This window comes from Oxyura jamaicensis, chromosome 3, assembly GCF_011077185.1.
Source record: "Oxyura jamaicensis isolate SHBP4307 breed ruddy duck chromosome 3, BPBGC_Ojam_1.0, whole genome shotgun sequence".
Classification (NCBI taxonomy): domain Eukaryota; kingdom Metazoa; phylum Chordata; class Aves; order Anseriformes; family Anatidae; genus Oxyura; species Oxyura jamaicensis.
In genome coordinates this window covers 51,644,570-51,662,226 of record NC_048895.1, presented here as the reverse complement: position 1 = coordinate 51,662,226, position 17,657 = coordinate 51,644,570, and the positions used below count along the sequence as shown (strand labels likewise).

Below are 17,657 nucleotides of genomic sequence, written 5' to 3'. Positions count from 1 at the left end.
CTGAAAAATGGCTAAGTACATATGTGCCGTTCAAATGAATACAAAAATACATTTTAGGAGAGAAGATATTGCTTAGAAAACCATTACCAATTTTGATTACTGGGGAGGTAAAGCAAAATTATTAATATAGAGAGGAATCAAAACACTGACAGTCTAGAAGCTAGAAAATAAGAGGCATTAAGAACATTACTTTGAAGACAGGTTAGGAAATAGCATGCCATAAGAGGAATGGTACACAAAACGTGTAAGTAAATACAAGACCCTTCCCAGCAGGAGAAACAACTAAGAGCTGTGAACCCCATTGACTCTCAGAGGCCGATGGGATGGAAGCCAAGGAGGCCAAAGATCCTCCTTGCTGTCATCTGCCAAAGGGTCATCTGCCACTGCATGCTGTACTGCCCAAGTATGCCCGTCTTGATACCTGAATGCTGGAGGTGACCTGAACAGGTGCGTCCTCGTGCTTGGGAGTAGATGGCAATGACAGCAAGAGCAACTGAAAATAACTTTATTTTAAAACAGTTACCTTCCCATCCTGGTTTTGCATAAAGATTTGCTGCACTGTTGCAACTTTATTCCCCTTATCTCCAAAAAATATTTCTTCTCCAAAGGACAGAAAGGAAAACAGTACAGGGAGAAGACAGAGGTGTTAGAAGAGGGAAATATAAAAGGCAGAAGATTTCACCAGCAAATTACCAAGAATGGAGGGACATGACCTCCAGACAACTGCTTAAAAGATGGAAATGAAGCAGCAGTAATGACATTACACACTGCTTATAATCACACCTCTCTGAGGCCTGAGAACGCATCTCTCTGATGTGGTACAAGCAAAATCCATCCCAGTGGCCTCAACTTTGGGAACAATTCTGCCTTGGTGCATGTGAACTAGGGAGAGTTTCTATTTCAAAGCCCTTAAAGTCTAAATAGCCAAAGCAAACAAGGAAAGGAATATTAAAGAAAAGCAATATTAAGATGCTGAGGTTTTCTGAGAAATACATATTTCAAAGAGCAATAATGAACTACTTATTAAAAATTTATCACATCCATCTTAAATCCCATTCTCCATGGAATTGGAAATCAATATGCCACTGCAGTCAAAGCCAGATTTTAATTGTAGTTAATTTTTTATTCCATGAAACTTATATAGAGCTGTTAAAAACGTGCAATGAAAATAACACTTCAGATGTAGTGAAAAGGCAGAAATATTTATACCTCATTTCATTTTTTTCCTTTTTACAAAAGTTTTCTTTCATTATTTCTACAGATTTTAAAAACAGTTTTAACAGTTGGAAGTCCAGTCCTTCTACATCTTCTTCTAGAAGTCTAACCAAACAAGAAACATAATTAACAGTTTTGCCACATTTAATGCTTCAGAAACCCACCCATTTCAAATGAAGAGAGATTGCACTAAAAAGCAGTCAGTGAAAATTCTTAAGTGCAGACTCAGAGCTGCTGACAAGTCATCTGCAAACATTTTCAGTATGCTTTTTTAAGCCTCACATCTAGTTACCAGATATGCACTGCACTTAAGTTTAATACAGCTCGTTATTTAGAGGTACCAGCGCTTAGCATCATTTGTTGGCATTGATGCTCAACGCTGGTGTCAAACATCTTGTACTGCCTGTAGCAGTGATCAGTGTTGGCTTATTATTCCACCCTACTTCCCTACCTGCTTCTAACTGACTCTCAGCCTTTCACAAAATTCTCTGGTTCAGGGAATTGTTCTGTTCCTCTCTGAAATGTTGCTTATGAAAACGTTTCACGGTGGATGGTTTGGACTTGAATACATCACAAAATACATGAAACAGAAAAGGAGGGGTCAAAGATGCATTTATCTTAAATAAAGGCATTCCTCCCCATTTTATCTTCAAAAAATATCATTTAAATCTTGACTTGTTTTCCGTAAAACTACAGCAGCCCTTTGGGATGTGCTAATCTGCTGCTGTAATCCAACAGCAGATGTTTGTCATTTGTAAGAAAACAACCGTCCTATAGCACCTACTTTTAGTATTTCCTCAGCAGGTTTATCTTCTGAAATTCTCACTACACTACGTTGCATTAGAGTTATTTAAGATGTGGAATCACAGAAAGGTTTGGGTTGGATGGGACCTTAAAGGCCACCTACTTCCAACCCCCTGCCATGACCAGGGAGACCTAATCACCACATCAGATGAGGACAGACTCAGACTGTTTTCCTCTGAGTGTCTGATTGTTTCTCCTCATTTCAGAAATAAGCATTTCAATTTCAGTTTAACACAATCTTGTAGGTGATTATACCTCATACCACATGCTAATGCAACACAACCACTCACAGCACCGGCCCATAGACGAGATCTTCACCCTTCAGTTCAGATGGTTTTATGTGAAGGTTTGAATGAAGACATTCATTCTACAATTACAGCAAACACGTGCTATTGCGCTTCTCAGCTTTTTCCTCTGAATCCTAATAAACCCTAATAAATAATAATAATAAACCCTAATAAATTCCTTGAGGCTTCACCCAAGCTGCCTTTTCACTTTTTTTGGTTGTTTGTTATGACACAAAGTACATTTTATCAAAAAAGAAGCACATTTTATCAACAAAATTAACAAGTGGAGGATCTGCAGCTCATTCTGTGGCAAGGGCTAAATGATGCTTTCCAGGTATCCAACCTGGCAGGAATATAACACTGCAGGCTGCCACAGGTTCTAGAGATTATGCCTGAAATGAACAGAGTCAGCAGCATCAGCCCATAAACAGTAAGCCAAGATTTGAAGGAGAGCTCGGGCAGGGAGCGGAAGATCAGGAAGAGTTCAGTGCTTTCTGAGAAGGGACTCGGGGCAGAAGAGCTGCTCGTTGCTCAGGCAAGCAGTCCTAGGAACACACCTTCCATTCAGTACATTCCCTGGCTCACTCCCCTGCAGAAGCAGCCAGAAGCCCTCTAACCAACATCCCTCCCCACCCTCTGTCCTTCTTGGCAAGCTTGGGAGAACAAAACAGTGACCCTAATGCAAAAGGATGTAACACTTCATAGCCTGGAAGTACGACGTGGGCTTGAACAACACAGTGACGGGGCCAGGAAGCCTCCTCTGCAGGGCTGCGGGGGCACAGGAAAGGAGGCAACTGCACACATGCTTTTGGAGTACGCGTACCTCTGCATTTGTGCACAGACATTCCAGGCACATGGGGACACGTAGAGACTTTTAGTGATCTTAGGACAACCTATTGGCTTGCTCATTTTGACCACACAGAAAAGCTCTGCATTTGGATGCGTGTCTTTCTTCCAGAAGAAATCCCCATAAGAGCATATGCGAGCTTCTCTTTTTTTTTTTTTTTTATTATTTTTTTTACCATACAACTTCCTCTTGGCTGGATACCCAAAGTTGTAAGTTACACATTCTTTCTAATATATGCCTTAATCTGCTTTTCCATTTTGTGTCCATAAAATGTGAGGTTTTATGGTGCCAACAACATAGCCGGATTTCTCCCCCAACACCCTTAAATAAATAAGACACCCTCAAATTGCAATTTATTCTTGTGTATATGCTGAGTGGAAAACAAAACTGTTCCTACTTAACAGAATGCATACTCTGATTTCTGTATTAGAATGATAGAAGAGTTTTTTCCCTATCCTTTGCCAGTTTTTCTGCTTCCAAAACTGAACACGTTCAGTCCTTTATGTCCAAGGTACCGAACTTAAGACTGCCTCTGGCTGCCAAAACAGTTTCAAAGGGTGGATGGGTGGATGTAAGGCCACTAACATGAAGAACTGATGGTACCTATGGAAACGTATCAGTTCCTTGCAAAGCATAATACAATTATACAGAACTAAGACAAACAATGCATGGTTTAATGCAACAGTTAAATAGCTGCATGCAATTTCAATGCAGTCCATAATGCAAACAAAATGGGGATAAACAACTAAATCATGATTTTTAAAACTGACAACAGTCAGCGGAAACCTTTCTTGTTCAGTTACAGTGAGATTTGCCACAAGCACCTAACGATCAAGCTAAAAGTATCCTTCTCGCAACACATCCATTCTTGCATTTTACATCTCCTTGTACTTACAAGGAAACTCTTACATGAAATGACGACTCCTCCATTCACCTCCAGTAATAACATCATGAATCGAGCCAACTATGTACAGACTGATGGTGGGATGTCGCCCTTCAACATAAATATGGAGAAATTCTTAAGCAATTTCAGCTTGAAAGTTGTACCATGCAAAATGCTGGTCAGTAAGCAGGAACTGAACTGTATAGCATAGACATTTCCTCTGGACCACTTACACAGCATATAAAAGAACCTGATGCTCTGCAGCAGGGCTGGATTTGTGCAGGCAGTTACAAACCAGTAAAAAGTCAGGAGAGCAGCAGCTCTATGAAAGCGCTGCTTTCAAACAGGCACGTGTCCAGCAAAGTAGCAACAGTCTTGAAATCAGAAATTGGCCTTAGGCCAAAAGCATGATTTGCAAAATGAGAAAAAAGTTGCAGGACACCCTTCTGAACAAGCACCAGCTGCACAAAGTCCAGAGCTGCTTGCAAGGGAACTCCACTGCGACCAGGGAAATGGCTCTCCAACCTGTAAATGCCAGATAACCAACTCCACCAGGATTTTTTCTGGCATAGTAACCGCAGGCTCCTGTATTTTGGCTTATTTCCTGGATCAAAGAGAGGTAAAAGTCACAGCTCTACATTCATGTGCTGTACAGCTTCCTTGACAAACTCCCAGATTAGCACTTCATTTTTGAGCGCTGCAAGTTTTGCTATACCCTGATATGTGCAGTATTACCATAGCTCAGACCTAAAGGAAAAAAGCATAATGCAATATTTTCTTACACAATCTTATCAGCATTTCTCAAGAAGCCTAATTAAGACCACCGAGAGTCAGCACTGTATGTCTGTGAAGCACCTCTGAGGTTCCAGCAGGGACCTCCCTGGGGACAGCTCTCCAGCAGCAGCCTGGCTACTGACAGCAGGCTGAAAATAAGGAGCTCAGCATGAAATCCAGGCTGTGTTGAATAGGTAGGTTTTTGAAAAAGATAAATGAAGAGTAAAATGATGTCAGGAGATTTATTTTCACTTATCTAAATGAGGCTTAAAAAAGACTAAAAAAAGTACAACAGGTTTCTACAGGTGAGTAACTGTCGCAGCTCTTCTGGCCACAGTCTACTGATGGGTTTTATTGAGCAAGGAACAAAACCAGATTGTCTCAGCATTAGAGATTTACTGATGATTTACTAAATGGCAAACACATTACCTGCATTCCTCTGCTGTTCTCATTCACAGTATGCTTGATTGCAACACTGAAAACTAAGAGGCTATCTCAAAACACACCTAATATTCAGCATTGCTGGGTGTTAGCTTGTCAGGTACTTTATTATATAAAAGAGCTTTGCCACCTTTGTAAGAATCAGAAGGTTTTCTGAGATTATAATGGATAAATGATATTTCTGTGACTATCACAACCCCGTGCCCATTTAATAGTTGATGAGTTAGATGCTAAGCAATGATTAAAAACTTTACGTTATTTTATGTTGCTTAACTTTATATTAAACTCTATGTTATGTTGTATATTTGTTGAAACAAGAACCAGTTGATTTAGACCCAACATCTATTTTAAATTGCTGATACATACACTTGGTCTCCAAAAAATTAAGTAGAAGTCCGTAAAAGCAACAAAAAGAACAGCTCCTGATGAATTTAGGGCAGCTGTGCAGAAAATGAAACTATGACCTGATTACCTAATTCTCACTAATTTTCCTGAAAGTGGGTACTCTGAGGTTAAGGTTAGCCTCAAATCTTCACAGCACTGGCAAGCTTTAAGTAGGACAGCATGCATAGATCTTTAGCATTTTTCAAATATTTTCTTTCCATTTGCAACATTCCTATGTATGATTGACTGGCTATTTCTGAAGCTCTTCACTACCTTTTCTTATTAAGCCTGAAGCCCAGCTCCTTATGTTGCCTAAAGAAACACAGTTATTAAAGAAAGATGCTGTGGTTAGACACTCCAGTCTAAAATATCATGCAATTATAGAATTTTACCTTCAGAAAATCCCAAGTCCCAGAAGAGAAACCACTTACCCTACCACTACCTCCAAACTTTGACATGTTATTAAAAAAAACATTACTAAAAATGTGAAAACAGTTAAAAATGATGTTTGCATTTACATTAGGCCTTTTTACATGACTTCACACAAAAGCCAGAAGTCCAGCTGCCAGGCATTAAAGTGTAAAGAAATAAGCATTGGTAAAGTTAACATGGAATTATAGCCCACTGGATAGTTACAGAAGTAAGAAATTAAAATGTTTCAATGAGCCTGGCTTTGCTATAGAAGTGAACATCTGCACATCTTGTTCCTGTACCTCACTCCCATTTCTCACGGCTGTCCCAGACCATGTCACCATCCAGCGCACTGCACTTCAGCCCTAGGACTGTTGGAATGAAAGGACGGGTCTTTCTTACGTGCCCCTGGGTCTTACACATCGCCCCTGCACATACAAAAAGTGGTATTTAAGAGATGTGTGGATGTGGCACTTAGGGACGTGGTTTAGTGGTGGACTTGGCAGTGTTAGGCGGTAGTTGGTCTTTTCCAACTGGAATGATTCTAAGAAAACAGACGGACCATGGCTTTGGCTCCATGTCAGCTTAGGCCTTTCCACGCTGAGGCTGTTGTAGCTGTTGTTGAGTTCTGGAAACTAAATATTATTGATGTTATTTTCCTCTATGCGGAAAATATGCCATAATGCAGCTGCTGCATCACATGCAGCACTCAAGGAATTTTACTGGAGTTGTTCGGATACTTCATACCGATACTTTTTTGTATGCAATTGCATTAAGTAAATGGTGAGGAGAGACAAAGTTATTTCTTGCCTTGGTTAGCTCAGTTAGCTCAGACTTGATCTTATTTCTTCTTCATAGGCCCATGAAAAGCTCTCTTTCTTACCAGTCCATCTTCAGACCAAGAAATCATGTTCTTTTCTTTTACAGCATGGAAGAGAAGGAAGCACTGTAGAGAACTTTCCCATAGCTGTGGGGAATAGGCATGTTATTGGAGAGGCTTAATCTTGGTATGAAACTGAATATATTCTTATCATCAAAAACGTGAGGAAAAAAAATATAGGGAGAAAAGGGGTAAGCTGGCAGACATTTCCACCATGGAGAAAAGTGTGCAGGAGAGGAAAGTCACCATTCTGGACCAACTGACAGGGTGGCTATACCAGGCTTTTACTCGCGGACATAGGAAGCTATCAACTACTGCAATGTTATTTCTATACGGGAACAGAATTTCCTTAGGCACACAAGAATATGAGCCTTACTTTTTTACTCTTCTATTAAGAAAAAACAACAACAAAACCACACAACAAGATCATCATCTGATAAGTGATGGTCACCAATGTGTCATCCATCCTAGGAAGAGCTGACGGGAAGACAGATGACAGTCACAGGACAGCACCAAGTTGTCTCTCCAAATACCAGAAATGCTGTATCTGTTGAAACCTGTGGGTCACTGTTGTAACATGCCAAAAATACTTGTTTTAATGGACTTCTCAGTCTGGGAGATATCTTGTGATCTATAAGCTTCTAGCACGGCATCAAGCTGGTTTTACGCAACCCTCTCCTCAGTTATGGTCAAAAGGTAAGGCTCAATTCATGACATTCCTCAGCCTCAGGAAGTGAAGAAAGATTGGCCTTTTCAAAGCAAAACCATCACTGCTTATCAAAAGTGAAATACAGCATGCCAACATTTGTACTTTCATTTTTCTTAAAGACACATGAGGAAGACATCAGGAAATACTTTAGGATTTCGGGGTGGATGGGTGGAGTAGAGGAGTAGCAGCAGCATGGATTTCTTTCAGTCCACAGAATGTAGGTCAGCCCACTCTGATGGAAACACCCTGAACTTTTCTTCACGTTCTTAGATGTATGCATCTCACAATTTTTCAGGCCAGGAAATGACGACTTTTAGTCATGGTCCTGCCCCTGATTTGTCAGGGGACCTTAATATTTGCTTCTCTCAGTTTCTTATTTTAAGAACTGTGTCAAAATTTTGCTTGTCTTGCAAACTTAATAAGAAGTGATATTATATAAATGTTGAGCAGTACAACTTCTATAAAGCCTATGTCACAATGTAATAAATTAGAGAAGTTTGACTTTCTAATTTCCCAATAAAATACTATTTTGTGAAGTATGTGCAGGATTTATTTACTTCAAAATAAAAGAATTTGGAAAATGTCCTTCCTTCCCCATATAAGCTATTTTTAACTAGTAATAGATTTATATTTTACTCTGTGAAAGTATAACCTATTTTTAACCTTACATTTTCATGTAAAGTTTATGAACAAAATACTTTAAAACAGGAAATCAGAGACCATTTCCTGTTTTAACAAGGATAATCCCTTGACTAGTAGGCAGAAATATTCAGTCCTCTTTATTGTTAATTAGCACACTATTCATCCTATATTTCACAATTTAATGAAAGCAAGCAAGTTACTGAGAACATTATTAAGTTCAAACCATCTTTCACCTTATTTATCCAGAACTCAATAAAACTGTTCAGTCACAGACTTGCAGCCTCCAGCTAGGTTCCTGCTATTAGTCTTAAATCACTTTTAGAGTTGCAATAACAGTAAGTTGCCAAACTCAAATACACATCCATCTACATCTGCTCAATAATTCGTCTTACTGGGCAGTCTGGAAGAATTTCAGTTATTTGACCAAAGCTTTAAGGTCTTCATTTTTTTTTTTTCCTGCTTACCACAGAATCAATACTTTCTAAATCTACAAATTACCATTTGAAAAACGTATCTGGAAAAATGTTGGAGGGCCAATGCTTTCTTTCTTTATGGGAGGGTAAGATGAACTCTAAAAAACAAAAACATAAACAAAAAACTGCATGCATGCAGGTTTAAAAAGGTAACTATTGCTTCCCCAGCAAATAGCTGAATCTCAAAATTTCCAGCCTTAACTATGAGGCACCTTTTCAGAAACTGATTTATTCAACTGAAGAGGCCAATAAGGCCTCAACAGCAAAATAAATAGGGAGCATTAAACATCATTCTGTTTCATCCCTGCAAGGAGGAACAGCAGAAAGCTGGATGTGACAACAGCAACACCGAGCAACAGCCACCCACCCTAAAGGCTTAGTGGCCCCTAGGTCTGGCAGCATCAGCATCTTCATGCAGCAAGGCATCTAAAATATCATGAATGGGAGAATGATATATCTGGCTGCCCTGTCCAGTGGCCACCGCAGCACTTCTGCATAGGTCTCATAATTAAAATAGCAACCCTTAACACTGCTGTTTCAAGATTCATAAACTGATTTTTGAGCTCTTCACATTTGATCGAAGAGGACATGTACAAGGCTGATTAACTGAATGAAGTCCTCCCAGAGGAGGGCCATAAAGATGATCAAGCGGCTGGAGCACCTCTCCTACAAAGAAAGGCTGAGAGAGCTGGGGCTGTTCAGCCTACAGAAGAGAAAGCTCAGGGGAACCTCATTGCAGCATTTCAGTACTTGAAGGGGACTTATAAAAAAGATAAGGAACAATTCTTTGCTCAATTGGATAATGAGAGGATGAGGGGGAATGGTTTTAAACTAAAAGAGGGGAGATTTAGATTAGATGTAAGGAAGAAAATTCTTCACTCAGAGAGTGGTGAGGCACTAGAACAGGTTGCCCAGAGAAGCTGTGGATGCCCCATCCCTGAAGGTGTCCAAGGCCAGGCTGGATGGGGCTTTGGGCAACCTGATCTAGTGGGAGGTTTCCCTGCCTATGGCAGGGGTGTTGGAACAAGATGATCTATGAGGTCCTTCCAACTCAAGCCATTCTATGATTCGAGTCTTAATCAAAGCCATTTACTCACTCTGAACTGGCACAAGTACAAAACTGGTGTGCTCATCAGCACAGTGAGTGCCATAGGCTAGGATCAGGGAGGGCAGGCAGGGCTGCAGCACCATGCAGAAGCTGCCATGAGCTGCATGCTTCGGTCACCTGCTTCCTGCTTTACCCAGCAAGGCAGCCACAAATTGCTCAGACTTGCACCTGCATATATTCCCAATGCAATTCCCTGTTTCATGTCTGAAATCATATGTAAAATCTAGGTAGTGGTCCAAAATTTCTGCTGCCTTCCATCCAAGTTGCATTTTCCACTTTTAACTGGGAAGTACAATTAATAGCAAGCCCATGCAAATAAGCTAATGTACAACATTCAAAGAAGACCTATCTCCATATAGTATATCAGTCTCTTGATATCTTTCCTTTCTTAAATTATGCAGTTTTATCCATTCTCACCTGGAGTCACAGACTGTAAATCAGATACAAGGGAATGAAAGACAGAAAACACGACCATGCTCATAGCTTGGTCTTACTGGAACAAACAGCAAGGATCTTAATGACTCCCAGAGTTTCTGATGGCCTAGAGCAAACTGCTTTCACAGAGGTGCCCCCTTCGGCTGCATGCGTGGCACAGGTGATTCTAATTTTATTTGCCTTCACTAATGCCACCTGCAACCTTAAGACAGCTGCGCCGAGTTCATTACATACTGCTTCACAGGTCTGATAAGAGCAAGACATTAACAACCATGTTGAAGAAAACTGTTTCAGAGCATAATGAGTTGTCTTTGCTCCAGCATCACTTAAACTTGTCCACACTAGCCAGGCACTACCTTTGATGAAGAAATCAATACTGCCTGAGCTGATGTGTCAATTCAGCTAATCTTAACTGAAAACAACTGCTACTGCACTTCAGATCTACACACACCAGTTTAAGAAAATCCTGTCCAACAACTCTGATCTGCAGTACCTCCCACTGAACTGTGTCCTTTTCCCCTTTAGATGTAAAGCAAAGAAGGCTAGGTAAAATCACCGCATCAGGGGACGGGAGGCTATAAAAATGAAATTTCAGAGCTCTTCTGAATTCAGGGTATCACTTACTGGTTGTGGTGAAACATGAAAGTCACTTTTCCTATGTGTAAATAAGTGCCTGTTTTAAGGAACCTATTCAAATAAACTAGTTTAAGTTACAGTACCACATGCTTGTTAAGTCCAAAAGCTTGAACACAGTTTTACATTTGTAGGGATATAGTTGAAAATATCTCTGAAAAAGATAGCAAAGGAAACGTCATTGATATAGGAAATACACACAGGTCATTTTTGCTATTAAAAAGTTAATTTTCAAGTGTCTAGAGCCAAGTTTAAACATTTGCATAATAAAATTCTCCTCTGACAAGGCTTAAAGTACTGTAAGGTTGAAAAATATATATGGACACTGAATACCAAGAATTACTTTTACAATTGATGTGCATTGTAGTGGAGGCTGTACTGAAGAAAATTTCATTACTCTAAACACTAAATAGCTTACCAAATCATGGGCTGTATTTTATTCTGTGGTATGTTGTCTGATGCTTTCATTCTGTCCTAAAACAACAAGCTCTCCTCCAACTATTCAGTTTGCTGAAATAATATATATACCTACACAACATTTTTTTTCCTTCTCAACCAAAACCAAAACAAAAAGTTCTTCAGTTCTGCAAACTTTACAAATGCTGGCCCTTCAGTGTGCTGAATGCTGACTAGCGTGAAGGAAGCTGCAATAAAGCTGTAATTTAATTTTGCTAGTAGGACCAGCAATGGGATCCAGTCTTTCAATCAGAAAATGTAATACATTGCACTATATTACAATGTAGGTTCAATAATGCTTAGTAGGGAACAAAAAGAGCAGTCAAGAGAAGCACGAACTACATAGAATTTAAGTGCCTTGCTTTTCAAAATTTACAGAAATGATAATACATTTTTTAAACCAACTAAACTCTACTGCTTTTTCTCCATCATCAGCAAGGCATGTCACTACTCTTCTGTAACTACACCCCCCAATGACTTCTTCCTGGATCTTAGATCATGTCATTGTTTCAGCTAATACTTTTGGAATATCTTCAAGTCTCTCTTCCTGAGAGTGGCCTTTCCCAGTTCTCCATATATGTCCAAGATGCATCTTAATATCATTTCACAGGTATCTCATCCCATTGGTATAACTCTCAATTTAACTTCTTTCCCACTCTAGCCAACCTCACCCTTCCAATCCTCTCCCCAGTCTTCTGTTCCCATCTTCTCACTACAAAGGGCCATGATCATCCTTCACTCTTTAACTGTTTCTTGGTCCACCCACACGGGATATTTTCAGAGGCTGCCACGTAGCCCTTTTGATTATAATCTTCAACCCTTCCCTTGTCTCTCCAGCTAAATCATTCACTTGGGTCAATTTTTGCCTCATCTACAGTGACCCTTTATGGCCAACCCAATACAGCCACAACCACATCATGCAATTCACCAAGTAACATGGGTAGATTTGCTACTGTTGTACTACCTATCTCTCAGGCTCTGGCTTTTAAACATACTGAACTAATGTTGATTGTCCTCACTTTGGCTTCTCACCACTGATCTTACTTGCATGCTCACCCCTTGCCCTGCCACCCCTACCCTGAATAATTAATCAGCGTTTCACCAAGCATAACATCATTCAGCATTTCCACATGTGCACATGTGGCCACTGTTCAGAATGATGTGTCTCGTGTAATTCAGAAAACCCCTCCTCCTCTTCCCCAGGAGGAATTACAGATACCATAATGAATGCAAAGGCATATCACCTAATAGAAGAGCCCACAGGCTTTTCTATTCCTGTTCGTATTTCTCAATTGAGAACTACACAATTGCTAAGCTGTTTCCCACCTGAGTTTAACTTTTCATTCCTGTTACTTCTTCCACACTTGTTACAGTTACCTCAAAACCAGCCTGCAAAGTATAAGGGCTGCTAGTATTTTTTACAGCCAGCTTCTGAGCAGTGCTATAACACAGCGACAATGCAACACTACAGGCAGGTGCAAATGCCACATCACCAGGAACATACTTGGACTCAGAGAGGTCAGAATGCTGAATAGGACACTATCCCTTGAAAATCATATAAAAACGTACTACAAGCCAAATGCTTTACGAGGCAGATATAAATCTCACAACACTCCTGTTTTTGAAGAATCACCCTATGTTACATAGATTGTCAGGAAGAGGCAGGCAATCCACCAATAATTATTCAGCTGTCTCACTGGAAAGCCTGAGAGAGTGACACAGTGACAACAGCTCAGGCCTCATGTACCACTGGAAAACTTTAATTTCCCTTCGGTGGGCCTAGACTCCAGCTTGTGTTCAAAGGACACCTTCAAAGCACACGTACCTCCTAAGCTCTTAACCACTATAAAAGAAGAAATTCATTCAACAGGGAACAATATTTTCCTCCTCAAAGTAATCATAAAAGGGTGTCTTCCTCCTCACAATATTCAGGTAATACTTTAGCTGAACAGTCTTGGCTCTCACCCAGCAGTGAATTAGGGCTTTATCATTCCCATAAACTGATTTAAAATCCCTCTGGTTTGCCCCAGGAATCACTTCCCAAAGGGCATAGTTTCAGAAGTGGTTCCAGAGACTTGAAGTGCTTTCTTTATGGGGAGAAATAAAAAATAATATTTCTGTAACAGACTATCCTTTCTTCAGAAACATTGGTATCTGAAGGATGTCAGTTCACTGGCAGATTTTGGAAGCTGGTGGGGCTCCAAAGACTCCTTCACTGGGAACTTGTCTGTCATTTTAAGCCATTACAACAAAAGTGCATCTCTGGAAGAGGCTAGTAATCAAATGCAGCTAAATTATTTGCACTGGTGATTTGCTAAATGTCACTTCAGAAAGGTGAAAGAAGGCGAGTTTTACTTCTAAGACCAGCTTGCATTCCTGCACATCACTCGGAAGAGAACAACGGAAACGTGACTGAATGTGAGAAAGTACCAAAGTGCAACGTGTGGGGGTGGGGAGAAACACACATACTACAAAAATGTAGTAATTCTCCACCCAAGCATTGCTAGTGAATGACCTCACTGATTTCCTACGTGTACTCCAGCAGCCTTCCTGCCATCACTGTGTTGAGCCAAGCAATGATGTCAACAGTCCACCTGTGAGAGTGATGTAGCCCTCTCGGTCAGGGTCACAAAGAACTCGGATAAAAGCTGTGCCAGCGTTAATTAAATGCACCTCTTGTTTCACTGCTGATTTCCTCTGATAAGGTTCAGCTCATTTTTCCTGGAAAGACTTCCATGCTGAAAGGAAACCAGAGCCAACTATAATACAAAACAAATATTACTTAGAGAATATGAAGATAACACACTAAATATTTAGTTAAAAAAACAAAGTCTGACAGTTCTAGGAAAAATACAAATCTAATTAATTTACACATGCTAATGACGAGGCTAAACTACAAATGCTAGTTACTGCAGATAGCTTATTTTTCAGCAGTACTTAACTCTTCTGTTTGTAATGCTCCTCCCAATTCAACTGGAACAGATTTTTAACAATCTACTTTACCACTGATAAGTTCTGACAGGTTAGAGTGAGAGGAGCTTGTCCAGGAAAAACATGCTTTGAGAACGGAGTTCAACATTTAATTAGCATCAGAATTACAACTTTAACAGACACATCATCCAATAGCATGTGTTGTGCCATCAGAAAGAACTCAGCTGTAAGAAGACTCCAAGCAGCTAAGCTATTAAGGATTCTTTTCCACTAATATAATTATACAGCAAATAATGAAAGGAAAAAAAATATATATTTTTTTCCCCTCTATAAAGAGATCTAACCCACTGTCATGACTGGATGCTTTCACCATATGCTGCCACCAGGATTTCTGTAGTCTTTTCTACTTTGTTGCTGTAGACATTTTCAGATAGCTTTATTACTGAGAAAACTGTCAAAGGAAGACTCAGTTTAGTAACCTTTCATGAAAAATATTTGTTCTTGAACAAGCCCTAAGACTTAATTGTTGACAGCAATACACACAAACAAAATCTTGATCTGGCAAACTAGAATTCTACTTTTGAGAGCACTTTCCTATTACAAGAGCATGTTTCCTGAAAATCACAAGCATTGGTTCAGAAATGCAACAAGTGGACCTCTTGCCATAATTATAGAGAAAGGATTGTATCACAAAGGTGTTAGGAACATATTTGTATTAATCCAGATTTGTAGCAACTATAACAGTTCCAAGGAATGTTCTGTCCCACATTCCTTATCATTTTCAGTATTTTCCAAGTAATTAATGATCACTTGCTGTCTACTTAGATTTTTACCTCTTGGGGATCTTATGTCTATACAACACCTTCCCCTAAAAACTCTTCTAGAACACGTAACACTAAAAATATACTACCTACCCTGTTCCTGGTGTGGGAAAGGATCCATGGCTATACTACCTCTCAATAAAGTCCGGATAACTAACTTGGACATATTTTTAAAAATTTCCTTCAGCTGGAAATCATATATTTATATGTATGTATAAAACATCCTTCATAAGAACCATATTTTTGATTCTAGGTGGCAAACCAAAGATGTGAGGTATGCCTTGAACTCATTTGGTCTATACTGCTCCTATGGACTGTTCCTATAGATTTATGAGGCTGAACCCCTACTAGTTTGTGTTGAGGAGGGCAGTGTGACTCATTCAGAAAGCTTAGCCCAAAAACATTTCATTTCAACATCCTACAGAATAGCTCCCTCATGGATTTGAAGCCGTTGCTGCCCATTCTTCATATTTACTCTTTCTCACAACTTTATGACACATGATTTCCAGTTCAAACTTGAATCTAGGCCATGAAGTAGATACTAGAACTTCTGACAAACTGTATTCTGTCACCAGTGATTGAGTCTTACATAATTTAAATACACAGCTGTGCTGGACTTCTGGTGGATTCACATCATGTAGGCACATAGAAGGAAAGCACATCCCCATGTCCAGTGAGTTAAAGTGACACAGTTTCCTGAACTCCAGGAACTCTCTTGGTCAGAAAGTGCTTCCTTCCTTGTTTCAAACACTTGATTGTTTCAGAGGGAATTCAAAACAATAGATTAGAAACTTTCAGCCTTTTCTAAGTGTACTGCTACACAAGGAAATCAGGCCGTGCTCTGGGAAGATGAGATAACATTGGGAGAGGACTCTTATCCGGAAATGCAATAGCTTTTGCATCCCTTCTCTAGGACCATCCCATGAATCAGCTACATATAAGTAATAATTCTTACTATAAGATGTCAGATGCAGTTCAACTATTGTTTGAAATAAGACGTGCATGGTTAGCAAAGGGCACGAGCAGTAACTTCTCAGATACTTTCATCACCCATGTCAGGGAACAAAATAGCAGGAGGTTCCTAATCTGATTCCATACTTTCAAGGTACAGTTAGAAAGAAAGGATAATTGCCATTTTAATACCCCATTGTTTACATCTCTAAAAAGGAGAAAGAAGGTATTACTATTTCTGCAGTTACAAACCAATGCCTTTCACACTAAGTTTTAAAGAGCAGGCAGAGAGGCTCCTAATAGCTGGGAATGGTTTGGGCTCATCAGATACCACAGAAAAGCATTGTTTTTCCCAACACAATTCATCTAAATACACTATGGAAGAAAGATGTAACATTTACAATATCATCTTTATTTCCTTTTACAACAAGGTCACCCACCTAGTTGATCAAGGGAAGCCAATTGATGTGATTTTTTTTTTTTTTATTTTTAGCAAAGCTTTCAATAGTTTCTCACAATATCCTTCTGGACAAAACATCCAGTACACAGCTAGACAAATACATAATAAAATAGGCAAACAATTGGTTGACAGGTTCAGCTCAAAGGGTAAATGGGCTTACATCAGGCTGATGGCCAGTCACTAACAGGGTTCCATAGGGCTCCATTTTGGGGCCAATTCTCTTTAATGCTTTCAGAAATTACTTGGATGCAGGACTAGAAGGTATGCTAAGTAAGTTTGCGTATGATACTAGATTAGAAGGAGCTGCTCACTCCCTTGAGGGTAGAAAGGCCTTGCAGAGAGATCTTGATACATCAGAGTGCTGGCAATCACCGACTATGAAATTTAACAAGATAAAGTGCCAGAATCTGCACCTGGGACAGGACAACCATGGCTATACATACAGACTGGGCGATGAGAGACTGGAGAGTAGCCACATGGAAAGGGATCCAGGGGGCTCTGCTCGATGGCAAAATAAACATGAGTTATCAGTGTGCTCTGACAGCCAAAAGGGCCAAATATGCCCTGGGGTGCACCAAGCATGGCATTGCTAGCTGGTTGAGGGAAGTGACTGTTCTGCTCTACTCTGCACTGGCATGGCCTCACTTCAAGTATTTTGTGCAGTTTCGGGTGCCATAATTAAGAAGTATGTAAAACTACTAGAGTATCCAAAGGCAGGATATGAAAATGGTGAAGGGTCTACAGGGCAAGACATATGAGGAGCAGCTGAGATCCCTTGGTTTGTTCAGCCCAGAGCAGAAGAGGCTGAGGGGAGGCCTCATGGCGGCCTGCAGCTCCATCACAAGGGGAGCGGAGGGGCAGGCGCTGAGCTCTGCTCTCTGGGGACAACGACAGGACCCGAGGGAACAGCATGGAGCTGGGACAGGGGAGGGTCAGGCTGGGTGTCAGGAAAAGGTTCTGCAACCAAACGGTGGTCAGGCACTGGGACAGGCTTCCCAGGACAGCGGTCACCAATGCTCTCCAACATAGTTTGATTTTTGGGTGGTCTTGTGTATAGCCAGGAGTTGGACTTGCAGGTTCCTTCCAACACAGAATATACCAAGATCAAGTAC

The 17,657-nt window shown here is 40.3% G+C and overlaps 1 protein-coding gene across 6 annotated transcripts in view; it reads right to left on the bottom strand.

Moving 5' to 3' along the window:
- Positions 1-17,657, bottom strand: part of MTHFD1L (methylenetetrahydrofolate dehydrogenase (NADP+ dependent) 1 like) — a 147,615-nt gene that overhangs the window by 29,445 nt on the left and 100,513 nt on the right. The gene's annotated exons all lie outside the window — the stretch shown is intronic.